Source organism: Tasmannia lanceolata, unplaced genomic scaffold (genome assembly GCF_043159265.1).
Source record: "Tasmannia lanceolata isolate RefF3 unplaced genomic scaffold, GAP_Taslan_0.1 ptg000003l, whole genome shotgun sequence".
Classification (NCBI taxonomy): Eukaryota; Viridiplantae; Streptophyta; class Magnoliopsida; order Canellales; family Winteraceae; genus Tasmannia; species Tasmannia lanceolata.
In genome coordinates this window covers 29445689-29464096 of record NW_027518680.1, presented here as the reverse complement: position 1 = coordinate 29464096, position 18408 = coordinate 29445689, and the positions used below count along the sequence as shown (strand labels likewise).

The following is an 18408-nucleotide window of genomic DNA, read 5'->3' as shown; positions in this document are numbered from 1 at the left end:
CCCGCTATAATTTGACCGCAAATGAAATGTCAGAACGAATTCCGTTTATCGAATCAAACGACACTATCACCTCGCCATAATAAAGACCGGACGTCTTTGAATTCACCATCCGGAAGAAAATAAAAAGATCCGAACCGAAACGTAGGAGGCGACGCACTAAACGTGCGTTTCAGTTCGCATCGATGTTCCAGAACCGAAAGATTGTTCGAAAAAAGTGGTAGATAGCCGAAAAAAGTGACAGGGGTGCAACACGAGGACTTCCCAGGAGGTCACCCATCCTAGTACTACTCTCGCCCAAGCACGCTTAACTTCGGAGTTCTGATGGGATCCAGTGCATTTGTGCTGGTATGATCGCACCCAGCATGCCTCTCCATTGTCAAAGTAATAAAGAGTTTCCACTCGCATTGTCGTACGAAGTCCGTTTAAATGAAAGTGCGAAAAAATCCTGCTAGATGACACCGGATGGACGATCCGAGCATGTCGGGAAGCCGGATGACCGCCAGGGCTGTCATCGCGCGATGAATCTTCCCGAGTACCCCCGAATCAATATAAGAATCGCCACGATCTGACGGGCGGATCAAAAGTTATCGTTGGAACGATATTTGTGCACCAAGGGTAGCTCACGGCCAGTAAACACCTTCCGACCGGATTCATGACTCGCATCCACTAGTACACTCATCCGCTATAGCCTGTACGTCACTGAATCTAAACAAACCCCCGCTATAATTTGACCGCAAATGAAATGTCAGAACGAATTCCGTTTATCGAATCAAACGACACTATCACCCCGCCATAATAAAGACCGGACGTGTTTGAATTCACCATCCGAAAGAAAATAAAAAGATCCGAACCGAAACGTAGGAGGCGACGCACTAAACGTGCGTTTCAGTTCGCATCGATGTTACAGAACCGAAAGATTGTTCGAAAAAAGTGGTAGATAGCCGAAAAAAGTGACAGGGGTGCAACACGAGGACTTCCCAGGAGGTCACCCATCCTAGTACTACTCTCGCCCAAGCACGCTTAACTTCGGAGTTCTGATGGGATCCAGTGCATTTGTGCTGGTATGATCGCACCCAGCATGCCTCTCCATTGTCAAAGTAATTAAGAGTTTCCACTCGCATTGTCGTACGAAGTCCGTTTAAATGAAAGTGCGAAAAAATCCTGCTAGATGACACCGGATGGACGATCCGAGCATGTCGGGAAGCCGGATGACCGCTAGGGCTGTCATCGCGCGATGGATCTTCCCGAGTACCCCCGAATCAATATAAGAATCGCGACGATCTGACGGGCGGATCAAAAGTTATCGTCGGAACGATATTTGTGCACCAAGGGTAGCTCACGGCCAGTAAACACCTTCCGACCGGATTCATGACTCGCATCCACTAGTACACTCATCCGCTATAGCCTGTACGTCACTGAATCTAAACAAACCCCCGCTATAATTTGACTGCAAATGAAATGTCAGAACGAATTCCGTTTATCGAATCAAACGACACTATCACCCCGCCATAATAAAGACCGGACGTCTTTGAATTCACCATCCGGAAGAAAATAAAAAGATCCGAACCGAAACGTAGGAGGCGACGCACTAAACGTGCGTTTCAGTTCGCATCGATGTTCCAGAACCGAAAGATTGTTCGAAAAAAGTGGTAGATAGCCGAAAAAAGTGACAGGGGTGCAACACGAGGACTTCCCAGGAGGTCACCCATCCTAGTACTACTCTCGCCCAAGCACGCTTAACTTCGGAGTTCTGATGGGATCCAGTGCATTTGTGCTGGTATGATCGCACCCAGCATGCCTCTCCATTGTCAAAGTAATTAAGAGTTTCCACTCGCATTGTCGTACGAAGTCCGTTTAAATGAAAGTGCGAAAAAATCCTGCTAGATGACACCGGATGGACGATCCGAGCATGTCGGGAAGCCGGATGACCGCCAGGGCTGTCATCGCGCGATGGATCTTCCCGAGTACCCCCGAATCAATATAAGAATCGCGACGATCTGACGGGCGGATCAAAAGTTATCGTCGGAACGATATTTGTGCACCAAGGGTAGCTCACGGCCAGTAAACACCTTCCGACCGGATTCATGACTCGCATCCACTAGTACACTCATCCGCTATAGCCTGTACGTCACTGAATCTAAACAAACCCCCGCTATAATTTGACCGCAAATGAAATGTCAGAACGAATTCCGTTTATCGAATCAAACGACACTATCACCTCGCCATAATAAAGACCGGACGTCTTTGAATTCACCATCCGGAAGAAAATAAAAAGATCCGAACCGAAACGTAGGAGGCGACGCACTAAACGTGCGTTTCAGTTCGCATCGATGTTCCAGAACCGAAAGATTGTTCGAAAAAAGTGGTAGATAGCCGAAAAAAGTGACAGGGGTGCAACACGAGGACTTCCCAGGAGGTCACCCATCCTAGTACTACTCTCGCCCAAGCACGCTTAACTTCGGAGTTCTGATGGGATCCAGTGCATTTGTGCTGGTATGATCGCACCCAGCATGCCTCTCCATTGTCAAAGTAATTAAGAGTTTCCACTCGCATTGTCGTACGAAGTCCGTTTAAATGAAAGTGCGAAAAAATCCTGCTAGATGACACCGGATGGACGATCCGAGCATGTCGGGAAGCCGGATGACCGCCAGGGCTGTCATCGCGCGATGGATCTTCCCGAGTACCCCCGAATCAATATAAGAATCGCGACGATCTGACGGGCGGATCAAAAGTTATCGTCGGAACGATATTTGTGCACCAAGGGTAGCTCACGGCCAGTAAACACCTTCCGACCGGATTCATGACTCGCATCCACTAGTACACTCATCCGCTATAGCCTGTACGTCACTGAATCTAAACAAACCCCCGCTATAATTTGACCGCAAATGAAATGTCAGAACGAATTCCGTTTATCGAATCAAACGACACTATCACCTCGCCATAATAAAGACCGGACGTCTTTGAATTCACCATCCGGAAGAAAATAAAAAGATCCGAACCGAAACGTAGGAGGCGACGCACTAAACGTGCGTTTCAGTTCGCATCGATGTTCCAGAACCGAAAGATTGTTCGAAAAAAGTGGTAGATAGCCGAAAAAAGTGACAGGGGTGCAACACGAGGACTTCCCAGGAGGTCACCCATCCTAGTACTACTCTCGCCCAAGCACGCTTAACTTCGGAGTTCTAATGGGATCCAGTGCATTTGTGCTGGTATGATCGCACCCAGCATGCCTCTCCATTGTCAAAGTAATAAAGAGTTTCCACTCGCATTGTCGTACGAAGTCCGTTTAAATGAAAGTGCGAAAAAATCCTGCTAGATGACACCGGATGGACGATCCGAGCATGTCGGGAAGCCGGATGACCGCCAGGGCTGTCATCGCGCGATGAATCTTCCCGAGTACCCCCGAATCAATATAAGAATCGCCACGATCTGACGGGCGGATCAAAAGTTATCGTCGGAACGATATTTGTGCACCAAGGGTAGCTCACGGCCAGTAAACACCTTCCGACCGGATTCATGACTCGCATCCACTAGTACACTCATCCGCTATAGCCTGTACGTCACTGAATCTAAACAAACCCCCGCTATAATTTGACCGCAAATGAAATGTCAGAACGAATTCCGTTTATCGAATCAAACGACACTATCACCCCGCCATAATAAAGACCGGACGTGTTTGAATTCACCATCCGAAAGAAAATAAAAAGATCCGAACCGAAACGTAGGAGGCGACGCACTAAACGTGCGTTTCAGTTCGCATCGATGTTACAGAACCGAAAGATTGTTCGAAAAAAGTGGTAGATAGCCGAAAAAAGTGACAGGGGTGCAACACGAGGACTTCCCAGGAGGTCACCCATCCTAGTACTACTCTCGCCCAAGCACGCTTAACTTCGGAGTTCTGATGGGATCCAGTGCATTTGTGCTGGTATGATCGCACCCAGCATGCCTCTCCATTGTCAAAGTAATTAAGAGTTTCCACTCGCATTGTCGTACGAAGTCCGTTTAAATGAAAGTGCGAAAAAATCCTGCTAGATGACACCGGATGGACGATCCGAGCATGTCGGGAAGCCGGATGACCGCCAGGGCTGTCATCGCGCGATGGATCTTCCCGAGTACCCCCGAATCAATATAAGAATCGCCACGATCTGACGGGCGGATCAAAAGTTATCGTCGGAACGATATTTGTGCACCAAGGGTAGCTCACGGCCAGTAAACACCTTCCGACCGGATTCATGACTCGCATCCACTAGTACACTCATCCGCTATAGCCTGTACGTCACTGAATCTAAACAAACCCCCGCTATAATTTGACCGCAAATGAAATGTCAGAACGAATTCCGTTTATCGAATCAAACGACACTATCACCTCGCCATAATAAAGACCGGACGTCTTTGAATTCACCATCCGGAAGAAAATAAAAAGATCCGAACCGAAACGTAGGAGGCGACGCACTAAACGTGCGTTTCAGTTCGCATCGATGTTCCAGAACCGAAAGATTGTTCGAAAAAAGTGGTAGATAGCTGAAAAAAGTGACAGGGGTGCAACACGAGGACTTCCCAGGAGGTCACCCATCCTAGTACTACTCTCGCCCAAGCACGCTTAACTTCGGAGTTCTGATGGGATCCAGTGCATTTGTGCTGGTATGATCGCACCCAGCATGCCTCTCCATTGTCAAAGTAATAAAGAGTTTCCACTCGCATTGTCGTACGAAGTCTGTTTAAATGAAAGTGCGAAAAAATCCTGCTAGATGACACCGGATGGACGATCCGAGCATGTCGGGAAGCCGGATGACCGCCAGGGCTGTCATCGCGCGATGAATCTTCCCGAGTACCCCCGAATCAATATAAGAATCGCCACGATCTGACGGGCGGATCAAAAGTTATCGTCGGAACGATATTTGTGCACCAAGGGTAGCTCACGGCCAGTAAACACCTTCCGACCGGATTCATGACTCGCATCCACTAGTACACTCATCCGCTATAGCCTGTACGTCACTGAATCTAAACAAACCCCCGCTATAATTTGACCGCAAATGAAATGTCAGAACGAATTCCGTTTATCGAATCAAACGACACTATCACCCCGCCATAATAAAGACCGGACGTGTTTGAATTCACCATCCGAAAGAAAATAAAAAGATCCGAACCGAAACGTAGGAGGCGACGCACTAAACGTGCGTTTCAGTTCGCATCGATGTTACAGAACCGAAAGATTGTTCGAAAAAAGTGGTAGATAGCCGAAAAAAGTGACAGGGGTGCAACACGAGGACTTCCCAGGAGGTCACCCATCCTAGTACTACTCTCGCCCAAGCACGCTTAACTTCGGAGTTCTGATGGGATCCAGTGCATTTGTGCTGGTATGATCGCACCCAGCATGCCTCTCCATTGTCAAAGTAATTAAGAGTTTCCACTCGCATTGTCGTACGAAGTCCGTTTAAATGAAAGTGCGAAAAAATCTTGCTAGATGACACCGGATGGACGATCCGAGCATGTCGGGAAGCCGGATGACCGCCAGGGCTGTCATCGCGCGATGGATCTTCCCGAGTACCCTCGAATCAATATAAGAATCGCCACGATCTGACGGGCGGATCAAAAGTTATCGTCGGAACGATATTTGTGCACCAAGGGTAGCTCACGGCCAGTAAACACCTTCCGACCGGATTCATGACTCGCATCCACTAGTACACTCATCCGCTATAGCCTGTACGTCACTGAATCTAAACAAACCCCCGCTATAATTTGACCGCAAATGAAATGTCAGAACGAATTCCGTTTATCGAATCAAACGACACTATCACCTCGCCATAATAAAGACCGGACGTCTTTGAATTCACCATCCGGAAGAAAATAGAAAGATCCGAACCGAAACGTAGGAGGCGACGCACTAAACGTGCGTTTCAGTTCGCATCGATGTTCCAGAACCGAAAGATTGTTCGAAAAAAGTGGTAGATAGCCGAAAAAAGTGACAGGGGTGCAACACGAGGACTTCCCATGAGGTCACCCATCCTAGTACTACTCTCGCCCAAGCACGCTTAACTTCGGAGTTCTGATGGGATCCAGTGCATTTGTGCTGGTATGATCGCACCCAGCATGCCTTTCCATTGTCAAAGTAATAAAGAGTTTCCACTCGCATTGTCGTACGAAGTCCGTTTAAATGAAAGTGCGAAAAAATCCTGCTAGATGACACCGGATGGACGATCCGAGCATGTCGGGAAGCCGGATGACCGCCAGGGCTGTCATCGCGCGATGAATCTTCCCGAGTACCCCCGAATCAATATAAGAATCGCGACGATCTGACGGGCGGATCAAAAGTTATCGTCGGAACGATATTTGTGCACCAAGGGTAGCTCACGGCCAGTAAACACCTTCCGACCGGATTCATGACTCGCATCCACTAGTACACTCATCTGCTATAGCCTGTACGTCACTGAATCTAAACAAACCCCCGCTATAATTTGACGGCAAATGAAATGTCAGAACGAATTCCGTTTATCGAATCAAACGACACTATCACCCCGCCATAATAAAGACCGGACGTCTTTGAATTCACCATCCGGAAGAAAATAATAAGATCCGAACCGAAACGTAGGAGGCGACGCACTAAACGTGCGTTTCAGTTCGCATCAATGTTCCAGAACCGAAAGATTGTTCGAAAAAAGTGGTAGATAGCCGAAAAAAGTGACAGGGGTGCAACACGAGGACTTCCCAGGAGGTCACCCATCCTAGTACTACTCTCGCCCAAGCACGCTTAACTTTGGAGTTCTGATGGGATCCAGTGCATTTGTGCTGGTATGATCGCACCCAGCATGCCTCTCCATTGTCAAAGTAATAAAGAGTTTCCACTCGCATTGTCGTACGAAGTCCGTTTAAATGAAAGTGCGAAAAAATCCTGCTAGATGACACCGGATGGACGATCCGAGCATGTCGGGAAGCCGGATGACCGCCAGAGCTGTCATCGCGCGATGGATCTTCCCGAGTACCCCCGAATCAATATAAGAATCGCCACGATCTGACGGGCGGATCAAAAGTTATCGTCGGAACGATATTTGTGCACCAAGGGTAGCTCACGGCCAGTAAACACCTTCCGACCGGATTCATGACTCGCATCCACTAGTACACTCATCCGCTATAGCCTTTACGTCACTGAATCTAAACAAACCCCCGCTATAATTTGACTGCAAATGAAATGTCAGAACGAATTCCGTTTATCGAATCAAACGACACTATCACCCCGCCATAATAAAGACCGGACGTCTTTGAATTCACCATCCGGAAGAAAATAAAAAGATCCGAACCGAAACGTAGGAGGCGACGCACTAAACGTGCGTTTCAGTTCGCATCGATGTTCCAGAACCGAAAGATTGTTCGAAAAAAGTGGTAGATAGCCGAAAAAAGTGACAGGGGTGCAACACGAGGACTTCCCAGGAGGTCACCCATCCTAGTACTACTCTCGCCCAAGCACGCTTAACTTCGGAGTTCTGATGGGATCCAGTGCATTTGTGCTGGTATGATCGCACCCAGCATGCCTCTCCATTGTCAAAGTAATAAAGAGTTTCCACTCGCATTGTCGTACGAAGTCCGTTTAAATGAAAGTGCGAAAAAATCCTGCTAGATGACACCGGATGGACGATCCGAGCATGTCGGGAAGCCGGATGACCGCCAGGGCTGTCATCGCGCGATGGATCTTCCCGAGTACCCCCGAATCAATATAAGAATCGCGACGATCTGACGGGCGGATCAAAAGTTATCGTCGGAACGATATTTGTGCACCAAGGGTAGCTCACGGCCAGTAAACACCTTCCGACCGGATTCATGACTCGCATCCACTAGTACACTCATCCGCTATAGCCTGTACGTCACTGAATCTAAACAAACCCCCGCTATAATTTGACCGCAAATGAAATGTCAGAACGAATTCCGTTTATCGAATCAAACGACACTATCACCCCGCCATAATAAAGACCGGACGTGTTTGAATTCACCATCCGAAAGAAAATAAAAAGATCCGAACCGAAACGTAGGAGGCGACGCACTAAACGTGCGTTTCAGTTCGCATCGATGTTACAGAACCGAAAGATTGTTCGAAAAAAGTGGTAGATAGCCGAAAAAAGTGACAGGGGTGCAACACGAGGACTTCCCAGGAGGTCACCCATCCTAGTACTACTCTCGCCCAAGCACGCTTAACTTCGGAGTTCTGATGGGATCCAGTGCATTTGTGCTGGTATGATCGCACCCAGCATGCCTCTCCATTGTCAAAGTAATTAAGAGTTTCCACTCGCATTGTCGTACGAAGTCCGTTTAAATGAAAGTGCGAAAAAATCCTGCTAGATGACACCGGATGGACGATCCGAGCATGTCGGGAAGCCGGATGACCGCCAGGGCTGTCATCGCGCGATGGATCTTCCCGAGTACCCCCGAATCAATATAAGAATCGCCACGATCTGACGGGCGGATCAAAAGTTATCGTCGGAACGATATTTGTGCACCAAGGGTAGCTCACGGCCAGTAAACACCTTCCGACCGGATTCATGACTCGCATCCACTAGTACACTCATCCGCTATAGCCTGTACGTCACTGAATCTAAACAAACCCCCGCTATAATTTGACCGCAAATGAAATGTCAGAACGAATTCCGTTTATCGAATCAAACGACACTATCACCTCGCCATAATAAAGACCGGACGTCTTTGAATTCACCATCCGGAAGAAAATAAAAAGATCCGAACCGAAACGTAGGAGGCGACGCACTAAACGTGCGTTTCAGTTCGCATCGATGTTCCAGAACCGAAAGATTGTTCGAAAAAAGTGGTAGATAGCCGAAAAAAGTGACAGGGGTGCAACACGAGGACTTCCCAGGAGGTCACCCATCCTAGTACTACTCTCGCCCAAGCACGCTTAACTTCGGAGTTCTGATGGGATCCAGTGCATTTGTGCTGGTATGATCGCACCCAGCATGCCTCTCCATTGTCAAAGTAATAAAGAGTTTCCACTCGCATTGTCGTACGAAGTCCGTTTAAATGAAAGTGCGAAAAAATCCTGCTAGATGACACCGGATGGACGATCCGAGCATGTCGGGAAGCCGGATGACCGCCAGGGCTGTCATCGCGCGATGAATCTTCCCGAGTACCCCCGAATCAATATAAGAATCGCCACGATCTGACGGGCGGATCAAAAGTTATCGTCGGAACGATATTTGTGCACCAAGGGTAGCTCACGGCCAGTAAACACCTTCCGACCGGATTCATGACTCGCATCCACTAGTACACTCATCCGCTATAGCCTGTACGTCACTGAATCTAAACAAACCCCCGCTATAATTTGACCGCAAATGAAATGTCAGAACGAATTCCGTTTATCGAATCAAACGACACTATCACCCCGCCATAATAAAGACCGGACGTGTTTGAATTCACCATCCGAAAGAAAATAAAAAGATCCGAACCGAAACGTAGGAGGCGACGCACTAAACGTGCGTTTCAGTTCGCATCGATGTTACAGAACCGAAAGATTGTTCGAAAAAAGTGGTAGATAGCCGAAAAAAGTGACAGGGGTGCAACACGAGGACTTCCCAGGAGGTCACCCATCCTAGTACTACTCTCGCCCAAGCACGCTTAACTTCGGAGTTCTGATGGGATCCAGTGCATTTGTGCTGGTATGATCGCACCCAGCATGCCTCTCCATTGTCAAAGTAATTAAGAGTTTCCACTCGCATTGTCGTACGAAGTCCGTTTAAATGAAAGTGCGAAAAAATCTTGCTAGATGACACCGGATGGACGATCCGAGCATGTCGGGAAGCCGGATGACCGCCAGGGCTGTCATCGCGCGATGGATCTTCCCGAGTACCCCCGAATCAATATAAGAATCGCCACGATCTGACGGGCGGATCAAAAGTTATCGTCGGAACGATATTTGTGCACCAAGGGTAGCTCACGGCCAGTAAACACCTTCCGACCGGATTCATGACTCGCATCCACTAGTACACTCATCCGCTATAGCCTGTACGTCACTGAATCTAAACAAACCCCCGCTATAATTTGACCGCAAATGAAATGTCAGAACGAATTCCGTTTATCGAATCAAACGACACTATCACCTCGCCATAATAAAGACCGGACGTCTTTGAATTCACCATCCGGAAGAAAATAGAAAGATCCGAACCGAAACGTAGGAGGCGACGCACTAAACGTGCGTTTCAGTTCGCATCGATGTTCCAGAACCGAAAGATTGTTCGAAAAAAGTGGTAGATAGCCGAAAAAAGTGACAGGGGTGCAACACGAGGACTTCCCATGAGGTCACCCATCCTAGTACTACTCTCGCCCAAGCACGCTTAACTTCGGAGTTCTGATGGGATCCAGTGCATTTGTGCTGGTATGATCGCACCCAGCATGCCTTTCCATTGTCAAAGTAATAAAGAGTTTCCACTCGCATTGTCGTACGAAGTCCGTTTAAATGAAAGTGCGAAAAAATCCTGCTAGATGACACCGGATGGACGATCCGAGCATGTCGGGAAGCCGGATGACCGCCAGGGCTGTCATCGCGCGATGAATCTTCCCGAGTACCCCCGAATCAATATAAGAATCGCGACGATCTGACGGGCGGATCAAAAGTTATCGTCGGAACGATATTTGTGCACCAAGGGTAGCTCACGGCCAGTAAACACCTTCCGACCGGATTCATGACTCGCATCCACTAGTACACTCATCTGCTATAGCCTGTACGTCACTGAATCTAAACAAACCCCCGCTATAATTTGACGGCAAATGAAATGTCAGAACGAATTCCGTTTATCGAATCAAACGACACTATCACCCCGCCATAATAAAGACCGGACGTCTTTGAATTCACCATCCGGAAGAAAATAATAAGATCCGAACCGAAACGTAGGAGGCGACGCACTAAACGTGCGTTTCAGTTCGCATCAATGTTCCAGAACCGAAAGATTGTTCGAAAAAAGTGGTAGATAGCCGAAAAAAGTGACAGGGGTGCAACACGAGGACTTCCCAGGAGGTCACCCATCCTAGTACTACTCTCGCCCAAGCACGCTTAACTTCGGAGTTCTGATGGGATCCAGTGCATTTGTGCTGGTATGATCGCACCCAGCATGCCTCTCCATTGTCAAAGTAATTAAGAGTTTCCACTCGCATTGTCGTACGAAGTCCGTTTAAATGAAAGTGCGAAAAAATCCTGCTAGATGACACCGGATGGACGATCCGAGCATGTCGGGAAGCCGGATGACCGCCAGAGCTGTCATCGCGCGATGGATCTTCCCGAGTACCCCCGAATCAATATAAGAATCGCCACGATCTGACGGGCGGATCAAAAGTTATCGTCGGAACGATATTTGTGCACCAAGGGTAGCTCACGGCCAGTAAACACCTTCCGACCGGATTCATGACTCGCATCCACTAGTACACTCATCCGCTATAGCCTTTACGTCACTGAATCTAAACAAACCCCCGCTATAATTTGACTGCAAATGAAATGTCAGAACGAATTCCGTTTATCGAATCAAACGACACTATCACCCCGCCATAATAAAGACCGGACGTGTTTGAATTCACCATCCGAAAGAAAATAAAAAGATCCGAACCGAAACGTAGGAGGCGACGCACTAAACGTGCGTTTCAGTTCGCATCGATGTTCCAGAACCGAAAGATTGTTCGAAAAAAGTGGTAGATAGCCGAAAAAAGTGACAGGGGTGCAACACGAGGACTTCCCAGGAGGTCATCCATCCTAGTACTACTCTCGCCCAAGCACGCTTAACTTCGGAGTTCTGATGGGATCCAGTGCATTTGTGCTGGTATGATCGCACCCAGCATGCCTCTCCATTGTCAAAGTAATTAAGAGTTTCCACTCGCATTGTCGTACGAAGTCCGTTTAAATGAAAGTGCGAAAAAATCCTGCTAGATGACACCGGATGGACGATCCGAGCATGTCGGGAAGCCGGATGACCGCCAGAGCTGTCATCGCGCGATGGATCTTCCCGAGTACCCCCGAATCAATATAAGAATCGCGACGATCTGACGGGCGGATCAAAAGTTATCGTCGGAACGATATTTGTGCACCAAGGGTAGCTCACGGCCAGTAAACACCTTCCGACCGGATTCATGACTCGCATCCACTAGTACACTCATCCGCTATAGCCTGTACGTCACTGAATCTAAACAAACCCCCGCTATAATTTGACCGCAAATGAAATGTCAGAACGAATTCCGTTTATCGAATCAAACGACACTATCACCTCGCCATAATAAAGACCGGACGTCTTTGAATTCACCATCCGGAAGAAAATAAAAAGATCCGAACCGAAACGTAGGAGGCGACGCACTAAACGTGCGTTTCAGTTCGCATCGATGTTCCAGAACCGAAAGATTGTTCGAAAAAAGTGGTAGATAGCCGAAAAAAGTGACAGGGGTGCAACACGAGGACTTCCCAGGAGGTCACCCATCCTAGTACTACTCTCGCCCAAGCACGCTTAACTTCGGAGTTCTGATGGGATCCAGTGCATTTGTGCTGGTATGATCGCACCCAGCATGCCTCTCCATTGTCAAAGTAATAAAGAGTTTCCACTCGCATTGTCGTACGAAGTCCGTTTAAATGAAAGTGCGAAAAAATCCTGCTAGATGACACCGGATGGACGATCCGAGCATGTCGGGAAGCCGGATGACCGCCAGGGCTGTCATCGCGCGATGGATCTTCCCGAGTACCCCCGAATCAATATAAGAATCGCCACGATCTGACGGGCGGATCAAAAGTTATCGTCGGAACGATATTTGTGCACCAAGGGTAGCTCACGGCCAGTAAACACCTTCCGACCGGATTCATGACTCGCATCCACTAGTACACTCATCCGCTATAGCCTGTACGTCACTGAATCTAAACAAACCCCCGCTATAATTTGACCGCAAATGAAATGTCAGAACGAATTCCGTTTATCGAATCAAACGACACTATCACCCCGCCATAATAAAGACCGGACGTGTTTGAATTCACCATCCGAAAGAAAATAAAAAGATCCGAACCGAAACGTAGGAGGCGACGCACTAAACGTGCGTTTCAGTTCGCATCGATGTTACAGAACCGAAAGATTGTTCGAAAAAAGTGGTAGATAGCCGAAAAAAGTGACAGGGGTGCAACACGAGGACTTCCCAGGAGGTCACCCATCCTAGTACTACTCTCGCCCAAGCACGCTTAACTTCGGAGTTCTGATGGGATCCAGTGCATTTGTGCTGGTATGATCGCACCCAGCATGCCTCTCCATTGTCAAAGTAATTAAGAGTTTCCACTCGCATTGTCGTACGAAGTCCGTTTAAATGAAAGTGCGAAAAAATCTTGCTAGATGACACCGGATGGACGATCCGAGCATGTCGGGAAGCCGGATGACCGCCAGGGCTGTCATCGCGCGATGGATCTTCCCGAGTACCCCCGAATCAATATAAGAATCGCCACGATCTGACGGGCGGATCAAAAGTTATCGTCGGAACGATATTTGTGCACCAAGGGTAGCTCACGGCCAGTAAACACCTTCCGACCGGATTCATGACTCGCATCCACTAGTACACTCATCCGCTATAGCCTGTACGTCACTGAATCTAAACAAACCCCCGCTATAATTTGACCGCAAATGAAATGTCAGAACGAATTCCGTTTATCGAATCAAACGACACTATCACCCCGCCATAATAAAGACCGGACGTGTTTGAATTCACCATCCGGAAGAAAATAGAAAGATCCGAACCGAAACGTAGGAGGCGACGCACTAAACGTGCGTTTCAGTTCGCATCGATGTTCCAGAACCGAAAGATTGTTCGAAAAAAGTGGTAGATAGCCGAAAAAAGTGACAGGGGTGCAACACGAGGACTTCCCAGGAGGTCACCCATCCTAGTACTACTCTCGCCCAAGCACGCTTAACTTCGGAGTTCTGATGGGATCCAGTGCATTTGTGCTGGTATGATCGCACCCAGCATGCCTCTCCATTGTCAAAGTAATAAAGAGTTTCCACTCGCATTGTCGTACGAAGTCCGTTTAAATGAAAGTGCGAAAAAATCCTGCTAGATGACACCGGATGGACGATCCGAGCATGTCGGGAAGCCGGATGACTGCCAGGGCTGTCATCGCGCGATGAATCTTCCCGAGTACCCCCGAATCAATATAAGAATCGCCACGATCTGACGGGCGGATCAAAAGTTATCGTCGGAACGATATTTGTGCACCAAGGGTAGCTCACGGCCAGTAAACACCTTCCGACCGGATTCATGACTCGCATCCACTAGTACACTCATCCGCTATAGCCTGTACGTCACTGAATCTAAACAAACCCCCGCTATAATTTGACTGCAAATGAAATGTCAGAACGAATTCCGTTTATCGAATCAAACGACACTATCACCCCGCCATAATAAAGACCGGACGTCTTTGAATTCACCATCTGGAAGAAAATAAAAAGATCCGAACCGAAACGTAGGAGGCGACGCACTAAACGTGCGTTTCAGTTCGCATCGATGTTCCAGAACCGAAAGATTGTTCGAAAAAAGTGGTAGATAGCCGAAAAAAGTGACAGGGGTGCAACACGAGGACTTCCCATGAGGTCACCCATCCTAGTACTACTCTCGCCCAAGCACGCTTAACTTCGGAGTTCTGATGGGATCCAGTGCATTTGTGCTGGTATGATCGCACCCAGCATGCCTTTCCATTGTCAAAGTAATAAAGAGTTTCCACTCGCATTGTCGTACGAAGTCCGTTTAAATGAAAGTGCGAAAAAATCCTGCTAGATGACACCGGATGGACGATCCGAGCATGTCGGGAAGCCGAATGACCGCCAAGGCTGTCATCGCGCGATGAATCTTCCCGAGTACCCCCGAATCAATATAAGAATCGCCACGATCTGACGGGCGGATCAAAAGTTATCGTCGGAACGATATTTGTGCACCAAGGGTAGCTCACGGCCAGTAAACACCTTCCGACCGGATTCATGACTCGCATCCACTAGTACACTCATCTGCTATAGCCTGTACGTCACTGAATCTAAACAAACCCCCGCTATAATTTGACGGTAAATGAAATGTCAGAACGAATTCCGTTTATCGAATCAAACGACACTATCACCCCGCCATAATAAAGACCGGACGTCTTTGAATTCACCATCCGGAAGAAAATAAAAAGATCCGAACCGAAACGTAGGAGGCGACGCACTAAACGTGCGTTTCAGTTCGCATCGATGTTCCAGAACCGAAAGATTGTTCGAAAAAAGTGGTAGATAGCCGAAAAAAGTGACAGGGGTGCAACACGAGGACTTCCCAGGAGGTCACCCATCCTAGTACTACTCTCGCCCAAGCACGCTTAACTTCGGAGTTCTGATGGGATCCAGTGCATTTGTGCTGGTATGATCGCACCCAGCATGCCTTTCCATTGTCAAAGTAATAAAGAGTTTCCACTCGCATTGTCGTACGAAGTCCGTTTAAATGAAAGTGCGAAAAAATCCTGCTAGATGACACCGGATGGACGATCCGAGCATGTCGGGAAGCCGGATGACCGCCAGGGCTGTCATCGCGCGATGAATCTTCCCGAGTACCCCCGAATCAATATAAGAATCGCGACGATCTGACGGGCGGATCAAAAGTTATCGTCGGAACGATATTTGTGCACCAAGGGTAGCTCACGGCCAGTAAACACCTTCCGACCGGATTCATGACTCGCATCCACTAGTACACTCATCTGCTATAGCCTGTACGTCACTGAATCTAAACAAACCCCCGCTATAATTTGACGGCAAATGAAATGTCAGAACGAATTCCGTTTATCGAATCAAACGACACTATCACCCCGCCATAATAAAGACCGGACGTCTTTGAATTCACCATCCGGAAGAAAATAATAAGATCCGAACCGAAACGTAGGAGGCGACGCACTAAACGTGCGTTTCAGTTCGCATCAATGTTCCAGAACCGAAAGATTGTTCGAAAAAAGTGGTAGATAGCCGAAAAAAGTGACAGGGGTGCAACACGAGGACTTCCCAGGAGGTCACCCATCCTAGTACTACTCTCGCCCAAGCACGCTTAACTTCGGAGTTCTGATGGGATCCAGTGCATTTGTGCTGGTATGATCGCACCCAGCATGCCTCTCCATTGTCAAAGTAATAAAGAGTTTCCACTCGCATTGTCGTACGAAGTCCGTTTAAATGAAAGTGCGAAAAAATCCTGCTAGATGACACCGGATGGACGATCCGAGCATGTCGGGAAGCCGGATGACTGCCAGAGCTGTCATCGCGCGATGGATCTTCCCGAGTACCCCCGAATCAATATAAGAATCGCCACGATCTGACGGGCGGATCAAAAGTTATCGTCGGAACGATATTTGTGCACCAAGGGTAGCTCACGGCCAGTAAACACCTTCCGACCGGATTCATGACTCGCATCCACTAGTACACTCATCCGCTATAGCCTGTACGTCACTGAATCTAAACAAACCCCCGCTATAATTTGACCGCAAATGAAATGTCAGAACGAATTCCGTTTATCGAATCAAACGACACTATCACCCCGCCATAATAAAGACCGGACGTGTTTGAATTCACCATCCGGAAGAAAATAGAAAGATCCGAACCGAAACGTAGGAGGCGACGCACTAAACGTGCGTTTCAGTTCGCATCGATGTTCCAGAACCGAAAGATTGTTCGAAAAAAGTGGTAGATAGCCGAAAAAAGTGACAGGGGTGCAACACGAGGACTTCCCAGGAGGTCACCCATCCTAGTACTACTCTCGCCCAAGCACGCTTAACTTCGGAGTTCTGATGGGATCCAGTGCATTTGTGCTGGTATGATCGCACCCAGCATGCCTCTCAATTGTCAAAGTAATAAAGAGTTTCCACTCGCATTGTCGTACGAAGTCCGTTTAAATGAAAGTGCGAAAAAATCCTGCTAGATGACACCGGATGGACGATCCGAGCATGTCGGGAAGCCGGATGACTGCCAGGGCTGTCATCGCGCGATGAATCTTCCCGAGTACCCCCGAATCAATATAAGAATCGCCACGATCTGACGGGCGGATCAAAAGTTATCGTCGGAACGATATTTGTGCACCAAGGGTAGCTCACGGCCAGTAAACACCTTCCGACCGGATTCATGACTCGCATCCACTAGTACACTCATCCGCTATAGCCTGTACGTCACTGAATCTAAACAAACCCCCGCTATAATTTGACTGCAAATGAAATGTCAGAACGAATTCCGTTTATCGAATCAAACGACACTATCACCCCGCCATAATAAAGACCGGACGTCTTTGAATTCACCATCTGGAAGAAAATAAAAAGATCCGAACCGAAACGTAGGAGGCGACGCACTGTAGACACCCCATTTTGACCGTGCCCTAAACCTTCCAATTTTGTGCAAAACCCCATCAGATCAATGATCTAGGGTCCCAAACTTAACCCTAGGCTAGCTTTGGGTCCCAGCTAGGTCCCCGCAAAATTTCGTCAAAATCCGAGTACGTTCGCCTAGCGAACGAGCAGAGAAAGGACCGTAGTGTAAACCAGAAAAGGGGGGTGAATTATCCTGGAACGGTGCAGAGCAGATTTCGAATAAGACACGATTGGATGGTGCGTCCATCAATTTTTCCGCCAATAGTGCGCCCATCAATATTGGTAGTGTCAATATCACCACCCTGTTTTTATAAAATAAAAAAAATATATATATATATATATATATAATGTGGGACCCGCTTGTGTGGGGCCCACTTGTGTGGGACCCGCTTGTGTGGGGCCCGCTTGTGTGGGGCCCGCTGGTGTGGGACCCGTTTGTGTGGGACCCGTTGATGTGGGATCCGATTATATTCAAAGAAAGAAGAAAGGGGACATCATCATTTTCTTTTGATTTTTAAAATTTGTAAGCAATGATTATGTTTTTTGTTTTCTTTTGGTATCCTATGCATGTAATGATTTTTTATTTTATTTTTTTAAAAAAAAATTAAGAAAATGGGGGACATGAGGGGGACAACCACTCTCACTTTCTCTCCCCCTCATGATGACTCATGATGGTTTTCTTCTCTCTCGCGAGGAGAAACCAGAGGGGGAAGAGGGAAAAAAAAAAGAGAAAAAAGAAAAACCAGAGGAAGAAAAGAAAGGAAAAACCAGAGGAAAAAAGAGAAAGGGAGAGGGAGAGAGAGAGGGAGATCTGCAGAGGGGAGAGAGAGAGGAGAGATCTGTAGAGAGAGAGAGAGAGAGAGAGAGTCTTCTCCTCCGGCAACCCAGCCGGAATCCGGCGAGGCCAAACCCATTTCCGACCGGCCATCCACCGATCACCACCACCTTCTCCGACATCCTTCCAACCAACCACCGGAGCTCCACCGGCATCCACATCTCCTCCACCCCACCTCCAGCGGGCCCCACCTCCAGCGGGTCCCACATCAGCG

General features: G+C 48.1%; 24 non-coding genes across 24 annotated transcripts; all 24 read right to left on the bottom strand.

Annotated features, from left to right (window-relative positions):
- Positions 1–240: 240 nt before the first annotated feature.
- LOC143870661 (5S ribosomal RNA) lies at positions 241–359 on the bottom strand. Its single transcript, XR_013245443.1, has one exon. It is a non-coding gene; the product is annotated as a 5S ribosomal RNA (ribosomal RNA).
- Positions 360–956: 597 nt separating this feature from the next.
- LOC143870660 (5S ribosomal RNA) lies at positions 957–1075 on the bottom strand. The gene has a single exon (XR_013245442.1). It is a non-coding gene; the product is annotated as a 5S ribosomal RNA (ribosomal RNA).
- A 597-nt stretch (positions 1076–1672) lies between these two features.
- Positions 1673–1791, bottom strand: LOC143870659 (5S ribosomal RNA). The gene has a single exon (XR_013245441.1). It is a non-coding gene; the product is annotated as a 5S ribosomal RNA (ribosomal RNA).
- Positions 1792–2388: 597 nt separating this feature from the next.
- LOC143870658 (5S ribosomal RNA) lies at positions 2389–2507 on the bottom strand. The gene has a single exon (XR_013245440.1). It is a non-coding gene; the product is annotated as a 5S ribosomal RNA (ribosomal RNA).
- A 597-nt stretch (positions 2508–3104) lies between these two features.
- LOC143873093 (5S ribosomal RNA) lies at positions 3105–3223 on the bottom strand. The gene has a single exon (XR_013247815.1). It is a non-coding gene; the product is annotated as a 5S ribosomal RNA (ribosomal RNA).
- Positions 3224–3820: 597 nt separating this feature from the next.
- Positions 3821–3939, bottom strand: LOC143870657 (5S ribosomal RNA). Its single transcript, XR_013245439.1, has one exon. It is a non-coding gene; the product is annotated as a 5S ribosomal RNA (ribosomal RNA).
- Positions 3940–4536: 597 nt separating this feature from the next.
- Positions 4537–4655, bottom strand: LOC143870656 (5S ribosomal RNA). Its single transcript, XR_013245438.1, has one exon. It is a non-coding gene; the product is annotated as a 5S ribosomal RNA (ribosomal RNA).
- A 597-nt stretch (positions 4656–5252) lies between these two features.
- LOC143870653 (5S ribosomal RNA) lies at positions 5253–5371 on the bottom strand. The gene has a single exon (XR_013245436.1). It is a non-coding gene; the product is annotated as a 5S ribosomal RNA (ribosomal RNA).
- Positions 5372–5968: 597 nt separating this feature from the next.
- Positions 5969–6087, bottom strand: LOC143872990 (5S ribosomal RNA). The gene has a single exon (XR_013247713.1). It is a non-coding gene; the product is annotated as a 5S ribosomal RNA (ribosomal RNA).
- A 597-nt stretch (positions 6088–6684) lies between these two features.
- Positions 6685–6803, bottom strand: LOC143870369 (5S ribosomal RNA). The gene has a single exon (XR_013245150.1). It is a non-coding gene; the product is annotated as a 5S ribosomal RNA (ribosomal RNA).
- Positions 6804–7400: 597 nt separating this feature from the next.
- Positions 7401–7519, bottom strand: LOC143870652 (5S ribosomal RNA). The gene has a single exon (XR_013245435.1). It is a non-coding gene; the product is annotated as a 5S ribosomal RNA (ribosomal RNA).
- A 597-nt stretch (positions 7520–8116) lies between these two features.
- Positions 8117–8235, bottom strand: LOC143870651 (5S ribosomal RNA). Its single transcript, XR_013245434.1, has one exon. It is a non-coding gene; the product is annotated as a 5S ribosomal RNA (ribosomal RNA).
- Positions 8236–8832: 597 nt separating this feature from the next.
- LOC143870650 (5S ribosomal RNA) lies at positions 8833–8951 on the bottom strand. Its single transcript, XR_013245433.1, has one exon. It is a non-coding gene; the product is annotated as a 5S ribosomal RNA (ribosomal RNA).
- A 597-nt stretch (positions 8952–9548) lies between these two features.
- LOC143870649 (5S ribosomal RNA) lies at positions 9549–9667 on the bottom strand. The gene has a single exon (XR_013245432.1). It is a non-coding gene; the product is annotated as a 5S ribosomal RNA (ribosomal RNA).
- A 597-nt stretch (positions 9668–10264) lies between these two features.
- Positions 10265–10383, bottom strand: LOC143872989 (5S ribosomal RNA). The gene has a single exon (XR_013247712.1). It is a non-coding gene; the product is annotated as a 5S ribosomal RNA (ribosomal RNA).
- Positions 10384–10980: 597 nt separating this feature from the next.
- Positions 10981–11099, bottom strand: LOC143870648 (5S ribosomal RNA). The gene has a single exon (XR_013245431.1). It is a non-coding gene; the product is annotated as a 5S ribosomal RNA (ribosomal RNA).
- Positions 11100–11696: 597 nt separating this feature from the next.
- LOC143873467 (5S ribosomal RNA) lies at positions 11697–11815 on the bottom strand. The gene has a single exon (XR_013248175.1). It is a non-coding gene; the product is annotated as a 5S ribosomal RNA (ribosomal RNA).
- Positions 11816–12412: 597 nt separating this feature from the next.
- Positions 12413–12531, bottom strand: LOC143870647 (5S ribosomal RNA). Its single transcript, XR_013245430.1, has one exon. It is a non-coding gene; the product is annotated as a 5S ribosomal RNA (ribosomal RNA).
- A 597-nt stretch (positions 12532–13128) lies between these two features.
- Positions 13129–13247, bottom strand: LOC143870646 (5S ribosomal RNA). The gene has a single exon (XR_013245429.1). It is a non-coding gene; the product is annotated as a 5S ribosomal RNA (ribosomal RNA).
- Positions 13248–13844: 597 nt separating this feature from the next.
- Positions 13845–13963, bottom strand: LOC143870645 (5S ribosomal RNA). The gene has a single exon (XR_013245428.1). It is a non-coding gene; the product is annotated as a 5S ribosomal RNA (ribosomal RNA).
- A 597-nt stretch (positions 13964–14560) lies between these two features.
- Positions 14561–14679, bottom strand: LOC143872988 (5S ribosomal RNA). Its single transcript, XR_013247711.1, has one exon. It is a non-coding gene; the product is annotated as a 5S ribosomal RNA (ribosomal RNA).
- Positions 14680–15276: 597 nt separating this feature from the next.
- LOC143870643 (5S ribosomal RNA) lies at positions 15277–15395 on the bottom strand. The gene has a single exon (XR_013245427.1). It is a non-coding gene; the product is annotated as a 5S ribosomal RNA (ribosomal RNA).
- A 597-nt stretch (positions 15396–15992) lies between these two features.
- On the bottom strand, positions 15993–16111 carry LOC143870641 (5S ribosomal RNA). The gene has a single exon (XR_013245425.1). It is a non-coding gene; the product is annotated as a 5S ribosomal RNA (ribosomal RNA).
- Positions 16112–16708: 597 nt separating this feature from the next.
- LOC143870640 (5S ribosomal RNA) lies at positions 16709–16827 on the bottom strand. Its single transcript, XR_013245424.1, has one exon. It is a non-coding gene; the product is annotated as a 5S ribosomal RNA (ribosomal RNA).
- Positions 16828–18408: the final 1581 nt, after the last annotated feature.